A 20,867-nucleotide genomic window follows, 5' to 3' on the forward strand; every position below is an offset into this window, starting at 1 on the left:
CATTAAAAGACATAGGCAGTGCATTCAAGTGCACTCACAATGGGTCATTTATGCCCCTCTCTGGACCCCTCATTCAGCCTTGGCAGGCGGCTGACTGCTCTGTTGTTTCAGCAACCTACAGAGGAGAAGTTATGTGCTCTTAATTTAAACATCAGACAACACACCTCTCTCTGTCCCTCTCAGTGCCCCACTTTCTCTGGGACTCGCCCACACAGATATGGTTTTAATGGAAACAAAATCAAGAAACCCGCTTTAACACATGAAAAATGAGAGCTATGGTAAGAGGGAGTGAGGGGTAAAGTAACCCAGAATCCTTCAGCTGCCCCGGGGCCGGACTGTAATATTCATGAGACCTCTCCTATGGACACACATGTCCATAAGGCAGCTGCATAAAAGTTAAAGACTTTACCTTTAAAAGCAGAAGATGCTTTGAAAATCCAGTCCTTTAAATGTAGATGTGTGTATGTTCATGTGTGGGTGTGCGTTCGAGTGCCGAGCTCTCCCATGGGAGAGCCAGCACAGCTGAGAGTAAATGGCAATTACTGTGTTTAACTGTTTTATCCGCGCTCAGAGGCGACCATACATCGCTGATTCCACAGAACATCATTAAAATACACTTAGACACACACACACACACACACTGTCACGTCACGTCTGCTGGGTTAGCCATGCCTGTCACATCGTCGTTTACTTCACCGTGATGGAGTGACACAAATACCTGCAGACATGTTTCAATATTCTGCTGGAGCAAATTAGGAGATCTGATTAGTGAATGATGAAAAAAGACACACACGCTCGCTGTGGTGCAGTTTACAAACACACACTTATTTACACAGTTCATCATAAACCAGAGCAGCCAGGTGAGGGAGAAAATTTAGAGTCCTAATCTGGTCATTTCCTGTGAGGGTATGCTAATAAAGACGTGTCTGTGGAAATAATACCTCTACTGTCTTTAAGAGTGTGTGTTCTATGTATGCATCTGATATTGGATCAAATTAAAGGAAATAAGCCAAGCATGCTGTATAACAGGGGGGTTAAACTCAGTCATAGCAGGGGCCGGATTCTGGATTTAGGTCTAACCTGAGAGCCTACTGGGGTCAACACCAACCATAAACTGTCAACCTCATTTTCACAAGTAATAATAAAATATAAACATATATATAAAGACCCAACACAGATGATAAATCATTTAGAAATTCAAAACATAAAAATGATAAGTTAAAAAGCTCAAAATCGGAGATAAAAAAAAGTCCACCTTATTAGTTCTAAAGGTCAGAACACAATATTAAAAATAGAAAAATAATCATTTTAAAGAGCAAATATATGAGTAGAAAGTTGAAATCATAAGTTTGGAAGGTCAAAATATAGGAGAATTTAAAATCACAAGATTAAAAGTCAAATATGACTTAAAATTTGAGTTTGACACCCCTGCTGTATAACACAAAAATGCATCAAATTAAAAGAGAGATAAGTGGTTAAAATGAAGTATGGACTGATGTGAAGAGACAGAAAAGAGGAGTAGACGCTGCATTTCCTCTTCCAGAGTTTTGAGTTTTCCAGCAGGATATCAAATTAATCTAGATTAATTACATTTATCCTGATTAATTAAGGTGACAATTAGCCAGTTAATATATTTTTTAAAAATGGTGATTAGTTGGATGTTTATGTTTTTAGTGGTTGATCCACATAAACAGAAAACGCTCTTCCTGATAAGAGGAATCTTTCTGCTGATGGTTTGTCTTCTTGAGGTTCTTCATGGTGTTAGCAAGAAAGCTTATTCTTATAAACTGGAGGACACCAACTCCACCACACTTCAGACTGGTTGGATGAACTGGTTTCAGTTATCCACATGGAAACTGCAGACTGATTATCTGAGCTCAAATAGGAGGAGATGTGGGGTTCCTTTAGTTGCAACATTTGGATCCTTCTTCAGTGCATTTATTATTATTTTTAATTATTATTATCATATTCATTTATTATTGTTTCGGTCATATTTTAAGGTTTCAGAAAAAAAAAGAAAAAAAAAGTGCAAACACAGGACTCTATAAGGAGTAACAGTGACGTACCTCTTAGGGGTCCACAATCACGCCGGCGTGATTTCATCATGCGCCACTTTTGTCACATGACAGCATGAAAACAAAGCCTCATTTTACATGGTCACTTCATGTGGAAAGAATTATCTTTAAGCTTTCTTTCTGTTTTTGTTTGAAGTCAAACGACCACGTTAAACAGGAAATATGATCATTTTATTTTGATATAAAAATTAATGTCACACACACACACACACACGCTGTACAGGACTGGCACTGGTCATTTTTCATAATTTCAGTATATTATCATTTTAAATCAATAAATTGATTTAAATAAAAAAAAAAATATATATCAATTTTTGTGGGGTGTTGTGTATTTAGAGGCCCTAAACCTCTTTCCCTGCATGTTTTATCCCCTTTGTGCCACTTGTATCCATTTTTGCAACTTTTCTTCTATTTTTTCCACTTTTTAACCTCTTTTCTCTACATTTTATCAACAAAAGTTGCAACTTTTAACCAATTTTTGCCACTTTTCACCCACTTTTACTATAACTCAACTCCCTTTTGCAACTTTCCTGCAAATTAATTCCCTTGTACACCTCTTTAACACCTTTTCACTAATTAACCAGGCTATTTTTGCTGTATTTTTGCTACTTTAAACCCCTTTTTGATACTTTTTGCCTCTTTCACCTAGTTTTTGCCATTCCCTAATCCTTTTTAACCACTTTTCCTGCATGTTTTATCCCCTTTGTGCCACTCTTTTATCCATTTTTCCCATTTTAACCCATTTTCATTACTTTTTAAACTATTTTTTGTAATTTTTAATTAATTTATTATACTTTTTGCCCCTTTTCCCCCCTGTAACCAATTTTTGCCACATTTTAACCTCTTTTCACCACTTTATCTGGGCATTTTTGCAGCACTTCCACCAACCTTAACCCTAACCCACTTTTCTTACTTGTGTTATCTCTTTTGTGACACTCCTATATCAGTTTTTCCACTTTGTCTACTTTTTGTTACTTTTAACACATTTTTGAAACACTTTTTGCCCGTTTTTTCCTTTTATACTGATGGTTTGCCACATTTTAACCTCTTTTCACCATTTTCCTGCAAGTTTTTGTCCCTTTGTGCCACTCCACAGCCCATTTGAACGCTTATCGACCACATCAACACTCTGTAACCCTTTTTCACCGCTTTATCGGGCCATTTTTGCCGGTTTTAACTTTTTTTTTTTTTTAAATATTTACTGTTCATGGCTGACAAGGGAATTTCTGTTAGAGCAGATCAAATGTAAAGTCATTCCAAATCTATTGAAATATGAATTGCTGCAGACATTTGAAGTCAAAAGATGCTCTTAAAACCACATTTTTCTTTTTCTGCTTTTCTGAATTTAATGATCTTCTCGGGGCTGGACAGGAAACTTTGGGGCCTGATATGGTTGATGATCAATGAATTCCAAGCTCCTTTTTGGTAGTTAAGGTCATGTGATAATCTCTGATCTGAAGCAGGTCTGCATCCACAGAGGAAGTCAGTGACCCTTAGTTTAAGATGGGAGAAAAATAAATAAATAACGCAACATTCAGTTGCAGACTACTTATGCACTGTGACTGATCCACAGCTGAGGAAATGTTTGACAATGTACAGACTCAGCGAAGACGACCTCGCCATCAAGACGAGACGCCATCGACAAAGACGGGTCTCAAAAGAGGACGGACTGTGCACCCGCTGCAGCCAACAGGAGCTCCACTCTCTCTGTTGTACGACATCAGAGACATGTTCTTTCCTCTCTGCACCGGCCATGTGCGTAGCACGGGGGGGAAAAGGGCACTGATTACCCGGGCCCCCGACAGGCAAGGGCCCCTGGGAAGCCTGCAATGAAAAGTTTGTTTTTATTCATTTATTCTTAGTTATTAGTGTCTTTATTGAATCAAAAGCAACTAAGTGGATTGGGTAACAGACTGAAATTTGTATCAAACAGGGTGAAATAAAATACCAGAGGGCCCCTGCTCCTCCCTTAAAAATGTCCAAATGGTATAGTCCAGTGCTACCAAATAATGCAAGTAAATTAAAATTAATCATGGTGAAAATGTTGCTCATACACTGGGAAATTATGGTTTAGAAATATATTTAAATCACAGATATTTGCAAAAATGATGCAACTTTTGTTGCGTGGCTCCTGGGCTAAGGGGGGCCCTGTGTAATATTCTTGCTGGGGGCCCAAAATCCCTAACTACGCCCCTGGCACCAGCAAACAAAAACATTTTACTAATGAACAGAAGCTTCCAGATGTGCTGGGGAAATGTTGCAGCACATTAGTGAGCTGTAGCGACTGAAAAAGATCCTCAATCTACACACCGCCACCATGATGTAGAATCGATATCCACGCCATTTAAGCTCTTTGAAAAATCCAAAAGGGCACAAAAAACATTTTGAATGCAGAATAGTGGAATCTTGTAATGCAATATGTAGGATTAATTACAACATAACTTCTGAGATTAATGCGAGTAAAAGAGTCAGCCATGCACCAGTTTTCATCAGAGTAACAACACAAAGGTGACAGCTTGGTCAGTTAAAAGTCAAACATGGATATTATGTGCTCTTATTAGGATGCATATCTGCCTCTCTTTAATAACTGGTGAAGTAAAGACGCCTGGATTTGAATTTTAGAGAGGCACAGAGACAGACAGACACTCCGGCTGCAGAGAGAGAGAGAAAGGTAGCTTCTCTCCACCTTAATGTGACTTGGCATTTGACAGTGATGTGTCAGACTTGTGTGAGTAATGAGAGAGAATGACTGTGTGTGTTTGAGAGAGTGTGTGTTAGAGAGACTGATTCAGAGAGAGAAGCTCACCCTCGCTGCTGTGCTGGTATGTGCTGTTACTCTACAGACAGACAGACAGAAAGACAGTTGTTCATTGGCCAGTTGGCTGCCATGGTCTCTGGGCTGGCACGCTGAGGTGGTCAGCGCTGAGATGGGTGGCACTGCATATGTGTGTGTGCGTGTGTGTGTGAGAGTGTGTGTGTGTGACTCACTCCCACCTGCGGGGAGACAGAGCAGTGCCAGCCGCCAGGCCTGGAGAACATTACTCACCGTCAGGACCAACGTCTCCTTCTGATACACACACACACACACCCACACACACACACAAACACACACATCTTCAGAGGCTCTCTGAATAATAAGTAGGTGTCCTGCATTCCAACACAAAAACGCACCCACCTGCAAATGCTGCATCCACAGACACTTAAAGCAACAGCAAATGCAGATTTGAGGATAAATGTAAAAATAAATCCGATCTGGAAAACTGCTGCAATGATTAGGAACAAACTGCAGCATTGGCAGGAAGATTGGCAGCCCTGTTTTCTATGATTTGAGTCATCTTGTCTAATTTTACCCGAAAATCTGCTTGGTTGGTTTGTGGCACCAAATAGAAAGAGGATGCTGATCTTGTGCAGTAATATAGGGAAAGGCATGCTAATTATCTGAATGGGTTTGGAGGGATTCTGAGATCTTTGGCTTCACTTTTCTCCCCAGAGTTATCAAATAAAGCCTTTCCTGCACTGGTTCCCAGTCTGATTCCTACTGGTGTCTACGCTGAACCCACTCCAGGAAGCATAGGGAAATATGTGATGCTAAAAAGATTAGTAATTCTATTTTTTTTCATTGTTAAAATCCCAAAATACCACTAATACCACTGTGTAAACCAGGGATTCTCAACCTTTTCAGACCGTGACCCCCAAAATAAAGGTGCCAGAGACCGGGGACCCCAACTGGACCTGAAGGTGGGTGAACACAGCCATGACCATTGTAGAATAGTCATGTGGAGACAAGGGGGATAAAGGGAGAGCTTTCTGGGACCCAGCCACACTGGGGGTCCATGGAGGTCAGCAAAATCATGGTCTGTGTTAAGCTGTGATATCCATATTTTATATTGCACCTGAAAAAATAACCACTCTTATCAATGAAACAAACCTTTTTTAAATCAACTGTGTAGTATATAGCCTTCTTTAAAATGTTAATCTATTTTATTAAAAAAAGAATTAAAATGGGTTAAAAATTGGAAAAAAAGGTTAATAATGGCAAAATGGTGGAAAAGGGGGTGAAATTTGATCTTAAAAGTAGCAGAAATGGGTTAGAATAGGCAAAAATTAGATAAGAATGGCAAAAAATAACTAAAAGGAAGGCAAAAATTTGCATAAGTAGTGGTAAAAGGGAAAGAAATGGGAAGAAATATCAATATAAACTGGCAAAAAAGTGCTGACTGAGAAAGAAAAAATAGCCAGATGTTGGCAGAAATTGGTCAAACTGGCAAAAACGGGCATATCAGATAGTGAAATGTGCTTAAAATGGGAAAAGAATTGGGCATAAAGCATTGTAAAATGGGGTTAATAATGGCAATAATGGGTCAACAGAGGCAACATTTGGCTTATGTGGCAAGAATTGTTTTAGAAGTGGCAAAAACAGGCAGAAAAAAGTGGTGGAAAGAATTTAAAATGTCAAAAATAAGTGTTAAATGGTAAAAATGAGTTAAAATTTGTGGGAAAATGATGAAAACTGATTAAAATTTGTCAGAATTGATGTAAAGTGGCAACAGTGGAATTCTAAATATATATATATATATATATATATATTTATAGGGAATCTGGAGACCTCCTCTTAGTGTCTCATGACCCCAAAGGGGGTCCCAACTGGTGTGCGACTGGTGGGTCACGACCTGAAAGTGGGTCCCAAAGCTCTTTTCAGTGGGTTGCAAATGTGTGCCCGGACATAAAAACTGGCTAACAGTCTCTAAGTGGACAAACGGTAAATTTATACATCACTGGTCATCAACTGGTGGCCCGGGGTCCATATCAGGACCCCCAGAAGCTTCCTGTCCAGCCCCCAAAAGATCATTAAATTTGGAAAAGGAAGAAAAGAGAAGTTGTGGTTTTAATAGTATCCTTTGGCTTTAAATGTCTGCAGCTGTTAAATCCATCCCACAAACAATTAACATTGAAATAGTTTTAGAATGACTCAACATTTGGTCTGTTTTACAGAAATTTACTGTCATAATTAGTAGATATTTAAAAATAGGGTTAAGGTTGGCAGAAGTGCTACGAAAATGACCAGATAAAGTGGTGAAAAGAGGTTCAAATGTGGCAAAAAGTATCATGAATTGGTTAAAAATGACAAAAATACTTCAAAAGAGTAATGAAAATGGGTAAAAATGGGCAAAAATAGAGGAAAAGTGTCAAAAATGGATAAAAGAGTGGCACAAAGGGGATAAAACATGCAGGAAAAGTGGTTTAAAGGGGTTAAAGAATGGCAAAAATGATGTTAAAGAGGCAAAAAGGGGTTAAAATGAGATAATACTGGTGCTGAATCATGACTGTGGAGCGACCCTTCTCTGGGATTCTCTGCTGTCTGCCCTGTCCCCCCGTCTCTGCTGCATGATAGAAAATGGGTTGATCTCACTGGTAATGCCTAAAAATGTCCTGCAATTTGAAAGAAAATAGAAATATGTTAATCCAGGCCAAAATATTGATTTAATTTTTGTGTATGTGAAAGTCTGACCCCCAGAGTTTCTGTCCAGACTAAATCTGGCCCTTGTGCAAAGATACTTGATGGCCCCTGTCATCCATGTTTGTTTTTAGGTTTTTAGACTAAATTTCACTCATTTTCTGGAGACTTTTCACTTATTTCCTTTTCTTTGGATAACACAGCGGGTGTTTAAAGATCAGGCCGTCACCTAGGGGCCCATGGAGACATGGTGAACCTAACCCTTTCTACCGCACCTGTCAGTATTTTTGCTGTTTGAAATTTTAAGTTTACACATTAAACGCTCCTGTCTTCTGTGTCATACTGTAGCATGAAAATCAGAGCAAATCCTCACAATCATGGGGTCCAGGTAAAGTTTAGAGTCCAACAAACCAAACAAGGAACTTCATTTGGTCCAGTACACACTCCACCGTAAAAGACTCCTCACAAACGCTGCTGATCTGCAAAGCTGTGTTTGGTTTTCTGTTTGTCGTGTCTGACCGGGGCGGTGCATTTAAAAAAGCCCCCCCCCCCCCCGTCTCAGAGACTCTAAGGAACAAAACAAGCGCGCCCAAATGACCCTGTGGTCTGTCTCCACTGAGTGGTGTTTGTTTTAGTTTTAGTAAGATATCCAAAAATGAACAAAGATTTTTTTCTGTCATTTAATCAAATAAACATTCAAACTCAGTTTTCATTCTTCTTTGTTAGCTGGTGTCCAGTTAGAGTCTCCAAGGACAGGTTTACAAATCCTTGCTGCACTCTCACATTGATAAACAGACATCTTCACTTTGTTTTACATCAAATTTAAACATGAAGATGATCAGGCACGCTGCGATGGCTCCTTAAAGTTTCTAAGCTAAAATATCTGAATCACAGTGAACAAACATTAGAAGACTACAAAATAAATAGAAATGGACTAAAATAGACTTTAAGGTCAGTAGAAATCCAGAGAATTACATTTTTATGGTGCCTATAGAGAGAGGATTTGTTTAACTGTGGTTTTTAATCTTGAGATCACATGAGAAGACTGATGAAAGGAAGTCACAAACAGATTTGTTCTTCATGAATATGAATTCAGAAACAGGAGAAACGGATGATCAGGGCTCCATGCCTTCGTTCACCTTGGGCCCAAAGATGTCTGAATCTGCCTCTAATACCAAATGTCCCTCTTTCTCTGTAAAATGCAGTAAAATAAGAGACATTACTTCTTGTCCTTCTGGAGTGAAGATCTTTTTGAACAGGTCTGTTTTGACCGAGCTCTTTGTTTAACCCTTTAAAGCCCAGTGTGTCATATTTATCATCCTTCTGTTAAATAAACATGATCAATAATTTCCTTTAAAGCTTTTAGATCATCTGATTAATGGTCAAAATGCCCTCCAGTGGATCTTCAGCCTTAGAAATCCAATGTGATTAAAAATGTCTATATATGAAATTTTATGGTAGTTTTTTTTTTTTCTGTAGGAGGTTAAATAATCATGAGATTTTATCATTTTAGCTTTTGATGCTGGGCTGTCAATTTAATTTAATAAAAAAAACAAAAATCCATTTTTATTTGTCTTCATGTTAGTTGAAGTTTTTTCAGTATTGTGGGATATTTGTCAGGGGTAAAACCTAAAAGTCAGAACACAGGGTCAGAAATGTAATCATGTAATATTTAAAACAGATTCAGGCAGGCTACTCTTCTTTTTTGTTTTTATTTATTCAACTGTGACACTAAAATACAACTCCAGCCCTAAGATCAGGGCTGTCAAACTCAACCATAGCAGGGGCCGGATTCTGGATTTAGGTCTAACCTGAGAGCCTACTGGGGTCAACACTAACCAGAAACTGTCAGCATTGGTAATTACCAAAATCATTTTTATGTTTCTGCAATGGTTAATACACCAATATGTAGAAGCTCTTTAACACAAATGAGATTTTTAATGCTAAAATAGAATTATTATTGTTATCCTTGAATTTTCAAATGTACTGATTTACAAAAAAAATTAAAAATGAGTAAAGCACATTAATATTTCTTGATGAATATGTCAAATTATAGTTATTTACTGTCATTCCTGAAGAGAAAACTGAGTTTTAGTGGTTGAATGTTGTGCTTGATTCATTTCTGACTTCTCAGAGAAGCCCAGTGAGCCGGCTCAAATTTGGGTGAATTCAGTTTGAAATTCCTCATTCCTGTTCTAAATGGTAAAACGTGGAGAGCTGACTGAAAATGAAAGAGTCCGCATTAAAGCACTTCATGATGCTGGATGGTCTCTGAGACAAATATGACAGCTGGTCTAGTACATTTGTTAAGCTCTGTATATATATATAAATATATATATGAGGGATTTCAAACTAAATTCACCCAAATTTGAGAACTACAAACAACAAAAGACATCAGCAACCACACAGGACAACATATAATAACATGAACGAGCAAGTCAGAATTATAAAAAAGAAGAAAGAATACTTGTAATAAATAATGCTGTAAAATACAACATAAATGCAGCTGGATGCTCCGGGGTACAAAATGTCAGAATATGAGCTAAAATTCAAAATAATGACTTAAAAAGTTAAAAATATGACTTAAATTTAAAAGTATAAATCTGAAAGGTCAAAATATCATATAAAAAGTCAAAATTCCAGATTTAAAATGTCAAAATATGAGAAAAAAATTAAAATCATGAGTTTAAAAGGACAAAATACGGGATTATAAAACAAAAATAATGAGTTGAAAAGGTGAAAATATGACTTAAAATTTAAAATTGTAAATCTAAAAGGAAGAAATATGACATGTAAAGTCTGTATTATAAGTTGAAAAGGTCAAAGTTTGAACTAAAAACCAAGAATCTTGAGTTTGAGTCATGATCTTGAGATGTAAAATTCTGACTTATCTAATTTTCTTACTCTTTATGTTTTCTGATTTTTATTGCTCAAGGATATTTTAAATAATCAGGGTCAAGTTTACATTTTCATACTGGAGTAAATCTGCAGACTTCATACTGGTGGGCCAGTTATAATGGAAATATGATGTGATCTTGTGGGCCGGGTATAACCATTCCACAGGCCGGATCTGGCCCCCGGGCCTTCAGTTTGACACCCCTGCTGTCTAAGATGAACTGTTGTGTGGCGTCTTCTTCAGTCAGACCGTCTAAACTCTCCAGGCTTGGTTGTTCATGTCTGCTGCTGTCAGAGACTACAGCTAAAGACATTTCAGCCCTCATTTTACTTGATTTAGGTTTTTAGTTTTATCTGTTTAAAGTTTGATTTTTATTTAGTTTCAGTTCACTGAGATGATTTTTACATTTTAGAGATCTATATTAACCTTGGTTCAGACTATCCACTGAGTTTGTCACAATTTAAATGAATATGTGAGTGAATCTAAAAATGACAACCTGAGTGCAGACGGTGACCCGCGCCCTCCCTGAGATTTCTGGGACCCCCACTCGGACCCGAAGATTGAAAACCCTCCAACAAAGACGAAGCTCAAAAACATTTAATGTGGTGTGTTCTAATTAGGGCTGCCAAGATTAATCAAGTTAATCACAGTTAATCGAGAGCCACAATTACCATAGTGCACGATTAATCGCATGCTCTATTGTCCCCTTCAGTGCTCTGAGTGCGTTAGCGTCTCCCTGCAGCCACAGTGTTGTGAAATAGTCCACCACCGCTCCTTCATGAGTCAGGACTGATCTTCACCGTTCAATGATCTCTAATTTCAATCACTAGTTCCTTTTTCCACACTTCAGCTCATGGTCAAATCTAAAAGCTGATCTGTAGACAAACAGGAAGTCAACACAGACAAAAAGAAAACTGGAAATTTAAAATGAAATTTTAAAAAATGGGGCCGTTAGTCGTGATTAACTACAGAGATTCTGTGATTGAATTGCAGCCTTTAAATGTTGGAATATTTTCCCTCGTGGCTGCACAGAAGGAAGAGCAACAGGCCGGTACGTCAAAATAGAACAACCTGGTTCAGATTAGAAATATTCTCATCAGCTGTTTAATTTTAGAGAGACATGTGCTTCACTATAACTCTGCTTTTAGCCAGGATGCAGAACAAAGTCTGCCTCCAAGAGAGTTTGAAATAAAACCAGGTCAGACCCTCACACCCTCTCTTTTTAAACATTTGGAGAGTTTTTAATACAGCAGCAGGAAAGCTCTGTAGAGTCCTGGAGTGAGCCTCTAGAGCCTTTAAACATGAAGAAAGGCTGAAAACGACGCTATAGGGAATGTTATCTTATATTTATAATTATAATATTGCATGTGCATTAAGAGAAAAGGCAGGGAGAGATTGTTCAAATCATCTTTTGGGTTTATTCCATCCTGAAAAACTGACCTTTAGAGAAATGAAGTTTAATCATTTCTGTTTTAATACCAGAGCAGCAAAATGGCTGATTTTTCTCCTCTCAACACAAAATGAGACTTCAAGCACAGAGTGACAGCGGAGCATCTCCATTACAACACAGATGAGAAATAAAACAGCTTTTACCACAAAGCAAATCAGGCTTTGGTGCTGAAGCTGTGTGAGTGACACTGATCTCTCTGTGCATGAGTGTGTGTGTGTGTGTGTGTGCCTGATCTTCATCCATCCATCTATCCATCCATCCATTTACTCTAAGCTCTTAAGCAATGCTGCTGTTAAAAAGTCCCCTAAAACTCTAAGCCAAGAGCAATAACATGAGCGGCAGGAGGATAACGTTGATGTAATGTCAGACGCACACAACTGACACCCAGTGTTACTCCCGTGTTAACAAAACCCATCAGGCTCTGTCTGTCTGTCCGTCTGAAGGCGCGCGCTAATCTGCTCTTAATCACAAGCTCTTATTTACAAAAAATACATTTTTATTAATGCAGCGAGGGGGGAGGGGAGAGAGGGAGAGGAGGATGATGGTGATGCTGGTGATGGTGATGATGATTTTGTGATTAAATGATGCCATAGTTGTGGTGCTGGATTAGGACGGGCATGGAAATAGATTAGTTCTGCAGTGGTTTTTCATCATGATTGGCAGGCCTCCAGAACTCACTCACTCCACACATTCCCTGTTGGTTCTCCCTGTTTCCATCCCTCCGTCTGGGAGGCAGGGCGACGGTTTGTAGGCTGCTAGCACCACCAGCTGGTAGGAGAAGGCATGCCCAGATTTATCTGTCTCTTCCCAGCATCACTCTGATTTAACCTCCTAGACCCTGCATGCACGTATGAGGACGGGACGTTTAGGCTTCTCTACAGTAGAGGAAGAGTTTCTGCTGCCAGGATTTTATATAATTATCCTCAATGTCCTCTGAGGTAAAATGGCTGTGACATTTTCAGAAATTTTCATGGAAATTTTAGGGAGTTTGTTTGGTCATTTTGGGGTATTTTTAAGGGTATTTTTCATATAAAAATATGGAGATGAATTTGTATATTTTGGAGGATATCATTAGAAGATTAGGGGGATTATTTTCTCTGAAATCTATTTGGGAAATTTATCCACATTTTTTTTATGTGAGTGGGAATTGGGGGAAATTAAGAATTAAGGTTTTTTAGGATATTTAGGGGGATTTGATAATTATTTAGTTATTAATTTAAATAATTATTAAATAATTAATAATTTGATGAGAGTTTTTTTTATGTTTAAGAAGTGTATTTTTCTGTTTTTATGTTGGAATTTGGAGGATTTGGTGTCCTTGAATTAAAAAAAAAACAGTAATTTTAGGGAATTTGTGTGGATGTTGTAGGATTTTTTTCTCAAATTTTCATGAAATTTTGGGACATGTGTTTTTACATTTTTCATGGAATTTGATACAAAAATTTATGGAGAAATTTCTTTAAAATTTTAAGGAATAAACATGGATTTTTTTATGTGTTTGTATTTTAATGGGGATTATGGTAATTTGTTTGAATCTACTGGGGAGCTTACTTGAAATTTATTTATTTTCAAAGAAAATTTCTGAAATGTATTCACTTTTTTTATTTATGTGGGAACCAGGGGAAATTAAGAATTAAGATTTTTTTCGGATATTTAGGGGGATTAAATAATTATTTAATAATCAATCTAAATAATTATTAAATCATTAATAATTTGATAAGGTTATTTTATGTTTACTGAAGTTTATTTGTCTGTGTTTATGTTGGAATTTGGGGGATTTGGTGTCCTTTGAATTAAAAACAGTAATTTAAGGGGATTTGTTTGGATGTTTGAGGATTTTTTTCTCAAATTTTCATGAAATTATGGAACATGTGTTCATAACTTTTTCAGGGAATTGATACAAAAATTTACAGAGAATTTTCTTTAAAATTTTAAGGAATAGAGAAATTTTAAGGGATTTTTTTGTGGTAATTGTTAGGCTTTATGAAAGTTTCACAGCTCAGGTCTCTGGAGGTTGAGCTGAGCTTTAGTGTGTAAGGGGGAGGGAGGCGTCAACAGCAAAGCTTTAAGAGGAAAAAAGCTGAATAGATATGTGACAAATGTGGAAAATGCATCTGTTTCAGTATAAACCACAAAACAGCCAGAATCAAACTATCCAAACGTCAGATGAGGTCATATATTTCAGAGGAATAATGTAAACGTATGTTATTTTATTTCAGCTATTTAAACGACTGAAGCCAAGGAGCATCAAAGATTTTCCATCAACTCTGAACAGGATAAAAAGCTTTCAGTATCAGACTGATTCATGTCCAGGATTGCATTTTAGGGAAACAGATCCAGCTTCTGTATCAGTGTGTTCACTTAAAAACAACTCTGGTAAAAAGGCTTCATATTCACTGACAGTGAACTGGACTCCAGTCTTATAAATGTGCCTCCATGTGAAGCCAGTGGAGAGGATTGCAGCATCCTCACCTGCACAGGGCTGGTTACTGAGATTCAAAACATATTTGAAAAGACTTTATAGGCTCTGTTGGGAATGTTGTGTCTCCTCTGAAACATTCTGGTATAAATTCATTTCAAATGATTTTTGTTGAGTTATTTCTGAAAGAATAAATATACAATGTGTATACATATTTAAAGGTATGCATGCATAAAGATTAAGAGAGCAAAAAACTCAAATATATGGAAGCAGAAAGGAAGCTAATTATACTGAACAATATCAGTGTACCACACACACACACAGACCATGCGTGGGTGAGCCACACTGTCATACCTCCAGCCATAAAAGTACGGTTCATTTGTTGACCTTTTAATTCTGTTTGAAAACATCCATACAGCACCTGGATTGTTCGTGTATTTTACCTTTTTGTTGATTCTATAAATCAACCATTATCAAAATAATTTAGATTCTTTTTGTAAAAAAACAAACATTAATGTCAAAGTGAAAACAGATTTCTATAAACTAATGTTAATGAAGTAAATGTAGCTTTCTCTGGATGCTTCGGCTCATTGTCTGACTGGAAAATAAATCTCTAAGCCGTGGTTCTCTGTCAGACTGAATAAAATTGTCCTCCAGGATTTTTCTTTATTTTGCTGCATTCATTTTAACCCTCTACCTTCACAAGCCTTCCAGGGCCGGCTGCTGAGAAGCATCCCCACATCATGATGCTGCCACCATCGTGCTCCACAGTGGGGATGGTGTGTTTGTGGTGATGTCAGTGTTTGGTGTCTGGTCTGATGGTCTAAAAGCTCCATTCTGGTCTCATCAGACCAAAGGACTTTCTTCCTCTTGACCATGGAGTCTCCCACAGTCCTTCTGGTGAACTCTAGTCCAGATTGAATCTGAATTTTCTTCAACAGTGTCTTTCTCTTTGCCACTCTCCCATAAAGCTCTGACTGGTGAAGAACCCGGCCAACAGTTGTTGTCTGCAGAGTCTCTCCATCTCAGCTGCTGAAGCTTGGAGCTCCTTCAGAGTAGTCATAGGGGTCTTGGTGTCCTCTCTCACTGGTCTCCTTCTTGCACGCTCACTCAGTTTGTGAGGACGGTCTGATCTAGGCAGATTTACACGTGACGTAGTCCTTCATTTCTTCATGATGGATTTAACAGAACTCTGGGGGATGTTCAGGATCTTGGAAATGATTTATCTGACCTTCCAGCAAACGGCTGACACAGACCAACCAGCACTGTCTTTACCAGACTCTGCATGTAAGCTCCAGGTCTGATGCTGATGCTAAACCAAAGCCACAGCCCTAACTGCCCCTACAATCAAGACTACTACCCCTGGTCCCTGCATCATACATGAAAAAGGCTGAAAAGGAAATATAATGGAGCAAACTGTTTCATGCTGACAGCATATCTAACAAAGACTGAGGCTGAATTCCTGTGTTTCTTTGCCTTTCCTGTCATTCATAACTCCTTATGATATGTAAATAGACATCACTCTGCATTAGTGGAAGGGTATCTTCGATCCATCAACACCTGGGGTTGACGGCTCGTCTTGTGCCATGAGATTATAGTCTGGTAGACATATGCTGACTTGTTGTTCACAAATGCGAGATGAGAAGTGATAAAGAACATCGAGATGGAGTTTTCCTCTGAGCTGCCATTGGATGTGTGAAGTTTTGGAAAGAGAGACTGACCACTTCTCTGCCCTTTAGCATCAGCAGCCATCACCGATCCCTCTGCCTCCTCATTAGGATTCTGAGAAAAAGCAAAACAGAGATGCACAAACACACACGTGCAAACGTACTGCACACACAAAATCACACAGCTTGATTCTAATTGGGCGACCCAAAGCCACTGATATCATCTGCTATGGTGTGAGACCACAATATCACCCAGCGAGGCCGGCAGCCTCTGCAGTCACACCGCCTCCCAAGAAGACCGCAGGAGTGAGGGAAGGGTAAGGAAAAGACAAATAGAAGGCAAAGTGGCCTTGGAAGAAAGGAGAGGAAGAGGAATAACACAACAACAACGACAAAAACACAAAGTGGCGCCGAGTTCATTAATTAGAATTTCAAATTGGACAAACTCAAGATGACAGCGTTGCGCTTGTCAAATCAGATCAAGCCCCGGCGGGGTGAGAGAGAGGGTAGAAGGAGAAGGAGGCACACAGCTCAGAGCCAAATACCACTCTTAGGAGCTGAATGGGTGCCATCTCTCTCTCTCTCTCTCTCTCTCTCTCTCCATTTCCTCTGATTACGCCGGACGCCTCCCCTCTGTCCCCACGTGAATGTCATGGCAGCCTTAACAAGAAGTGACAATTAAAACATCATCGGCGTCTCCAGGCTGAATGGGAGCGGCCTGCCGGGGTCCCTGGTGTCTGTGAGGGAGGGAGAAGAGAGATGGAGAGAGGGAAAAAAGAAAAGGAAGATCTGGAGGAAAAACACCAGGAGCTAAAGGAAACGGAGATACTTTGGCAGAGAATTTAAAGATATTAAGACAATAATGTTTGATAATTGAACAGAGATATGGATTAGTATAAAAAGAAAACAGCCATGATTACTAACATCCTAAGTTTCTTCTTTTACAAAAATGTTGGTATATATTTACAGACCTACTTTATTAGACCCTTATTTGGATGTTTATTATACCAAGGCCCTGCCTTAAATCTTAAGACTATTATTGGTGGCATGTCTGTCTGTATTGATTTGCAAGCCACACCATTGCTCCAGTGGTCTTTGATTCCTCTCAGAAGATTTTTTTGGGTGTCCTGGTTTGAAACTTGTGCCATGAAAAAAACATAAATATGTGCATATTTTTAATAAAAGTCCTAAAATGTTGCACCAGGTCATCATTTGGGGACTCCTGCTTTGTTCCATATATCTCAGAGGTCAGATATCAGAGCAGGAAATGACGTCACACCTGAGTTGAATACGTTCCATTTGCTACAAGCGTGTTAGAAAGAGAAAGAGCTGGAACACAACTGGACTTTGTTGAAACACACCAGCAGGAATTTAAGTGAGATGATACACCTGCTCCATGATCCCCATTCAAAGTCAGCGCTCTTTAAACCACTTCTCCATGCTCATATTAAAAAAGATAGTACAGGAGATAAGTCACATGCTGATGTTAGAGTTATTCACTGAGAAGTCAGTTTAATCGCTGTTCTGTCAGCTGTAGCGTCCGGTGCTGCGTAAACATGCTTGAATATGGATCTGTCTCTGTGTTACATGGCAGGTAGGCCATGTGATGCTTTCTTAAAACTCCACAATGAAGTGTGTGCACTACAAATTTGTAAAGAAGTCCAAAGGCACAGCTTAAATAGACCAATCACCACACATATGCACCAGCGCGCAGAGAAGCTGAGCCATTATGCTGTTACTTGGGGAAAAAGACCCCTTTCTATGGCCTTATTGCATTAAACATCCAGTAATAGAGATAGAAACAGCATGGCATTAAAGATTAGCCTACTGTCTGAGTTTTTACAACACACAAACTTTCCAGTGATCAGGAAACAATTCTACCTCTGCATGGTTTGTAAATAAATGATTAACTAGAAAAGCACTCGGAGAGCGCAGACCTCCACCATTAGCCCTATCCCCCAATAGTAAAGAATCCTTTAAAAAATCTTCAGTCATGTAATTTGCATATTCTGACATCACCAAGCAGGCATTGGCTGTGCGTTTTCTCCTATGGTTTCTACTCTAGGCTTCTACTACGTCTCTACCTCCACAGTGTTTGTCATTCCCAATCTCCATCACTATTCGCCATGTTATGACACCAAACCCTCCCGATCACATAACCTCCTCGGCGGAGGTAATGATACAGTTCAGCTTTTTTGAGACTTCTTCGTTGTTTCAAAAGTTGATGCATCCCATGCATAAGTAGGACTAAACAATTAAAGACCACAATCCAGACTCACAGTGCTTTATAAAAACATGAAGGGTAAGATGTTGAACAGTTCAGACTAAAACTTTCTCTGGCACAGTGCCAGTGTTTCCATCACTTCACAACATCAGCCACTTCAACACCAAGTAGGGACTTCCTCAGAGGCACGTCAGATCTTTGTGTTGACAGGCGACGTCCAATCAACACTTGTCAACTCAGAGTAAATATGAGTGGAACAACAACTCTGTGTTCCTGGAACAGTTGGAGTAAAGCTAACTTCCAACATGCCCTTTAACAACGTGTCCTCACCTGTCTAGATGTCATTTAGATCAGATTAGGTGTCATTTTAATGGTCCCTGTGGGCCAATAATGGAGTGGAGAGCTGGAGAAACTCATTTATAGCTAATGATAATTGACCAACTGTTGGGACATTTCATTTAGGAGAAGTCAAACAATAGATAGGAAAGGAATTTAGATGATACTAGGATAGATGTTGTGGTCATCTCACCAGTGGCCTAGATTAAAGAGGCTAGATGATACTTGGCATTTAGAAGCGTGTTCATGTGTACACTAGCTAGGCTCTAGACCAGCTGTGCCACTGCACACAAGAAGCAGGCTGCTGCCAAAATGAGCTGTCTTAGCAAGGAGCCAAAAATCATTCAGCATGCCACTCGGCATCCCCTTTAAAAACACACGCACATGCATGCATGTGCATTCAATCTGAGCACAGACAAAGAGGACATAAAGACAAGATCCTATTTAATGAGGCATAAACGTGGACATGAATTACCTCAAGAGTTTCTTTTGAAACTACAGCGTTTCCTGACTTGTGTGCGTGTTCGTTTGTGCACACTCACATGTATCTACAAAGCCAAACAGCCAAGGGCTCTCTGGTTTGATGGCTTTCTGTTATGACTCCATTATGCTGATGGCTTTGGTTCTGTTCCAGGTCTCTCTAAGTGTGTGTGTGTGTGTGTGTGTGTGTGTGTGTTTGTGTGCAGAATGAATGTCAGGTAGACATTTACAATCGTCAGCATCATCAAAGACAGTGGAAGCTTTTCTCAAGTAAATCCAAATGCAGGTTTAATTCTAGAGGTCCTCAGAAGGGTCTGAGGCCCCCAGCAAAGGGCCTATATTAAAGGGATAGTTCAGTATTTTTGAGGTTGTGTTGTATAAGGCAGTGGTTCTCAACCTTTGGGTCAAGACCCCATTGGGGGTCGCAATACACTAAGAGGGGGTCTCCAGATTCCCTAAAAAAATTTAGAATATTTTTTAAATCCCACTGTTGCCACTTTACACCAATTTTGCCAAATTTTGACCAGTTTTCATCACTTTTCCCACAAATTTTAATACATTTTGCCATTTAACACTTATTTTTGCCAATTTAAACCCTTTCAGCCACTTTTCTCTGCCTGTTTTTGCCACTTCTAAACCAATTCTTTCCACATAAGCCAAATGTTGCCTCTGTTGACCCATAATTGCTATTGCTATTGCTACTATTAACCCCATTTTACCATTTTATATGCCTATTTTTTTTCTCATTTTAAGCACATTTCACAATCTGATATGCACATTGTTGCCAGTTTGACCAATTTCTGCCAATATCTGGGATTTTTCCTTCTCAGTTAGCACTTTTTTCCAGTTTATATCGATTTCTCTTCCCATTTTAAGAGATTTCCACCCTTTTTTGACAATTTAAAGCAATTGCAGTTATGTCCATTTTTGCAACTGTCTCCCATTTCAGCCTTTTTTGGCAATTTTTTTTCCATTCTTAAATCATTTTTGCCACTTCCAACCCATCTCTGCTACTTTTTTTTTAGATTTATTTTTGTGCCTTTATTAGATGGAGGAGGACAGTGGACAGAGCCGGAAGCAGGGTCAAGAGTGGGGGAGAGACATGCAGCAGGGGGCCTCAGGCTGGGTTCGAACCCGGTCCGCCCGCGTACATGGGGAGCACCCCTAACCACCGGGCCACCTGCTCCCCCCATCCCTGCTACTTTTAAGATCCAATTTCACTACCTTTTCCACATTTTTTTTTTTTGCCATTATTACTTCATATATTCCAATTTTAATCCATTTTTCTTTTTTATCTTCTTTTCTTTTCTTTTCTATTTTTTTTCTTTTTTTTTTTTTTTTACAAAATACATTTACATTTTTAGTAATGCTATATTACACAGTTGACTTAAAAATGAGATTTGGTTCATTGATAAGCATGGTTATTTTTTTCAGGGTCAAAATAAACTAAGGATAAAAGGAGGGAATAAAATCCAGACCTATCTGACCCTATGTGGAAAAGTAATTCCCCCCTTGTTAAATCATGAGTTAACTGTGATGACCACAGTTCTTGTAAAGCTGAGTTCAGTTTCACTGGCCACACCCAGGCCTGATTACCTCCAGATTTGTTAAATGAAGAAATCTCTTAAATAGAAGCTGTCAGACAAAGTGAAGTAGGCTACAAGATCTCAGAAAGAAACGCATCACACCACCATCCAAAGAAATTCAAGAACAAATGAGAAACAAAGCGATTGAAATCTATCAGTCTGGAAAAGGTTACAGAGACATTTCCAAAGCTTTGGGACTCCAGAGAACCACAGTCGGAGCCATTATCCACAAATGGAGAAAACTGGGAACAGTGGTGAACCTTCCCAGGAGTGGTCGGC

This window comes from Cheilinus undulatus, linkage group 23, assembly GCF_018320785.1.
Source record: "Cheilinus undulatus linkage group 23, ASM1832078v1, whole genome shotgun sequence".
Taxonomy (NCBI): Eukaryota; Metazoa; Chordata; class Actinopteri; order Labriformes; family Labridae; genus Cheilinus; species Cheilinus undulatus.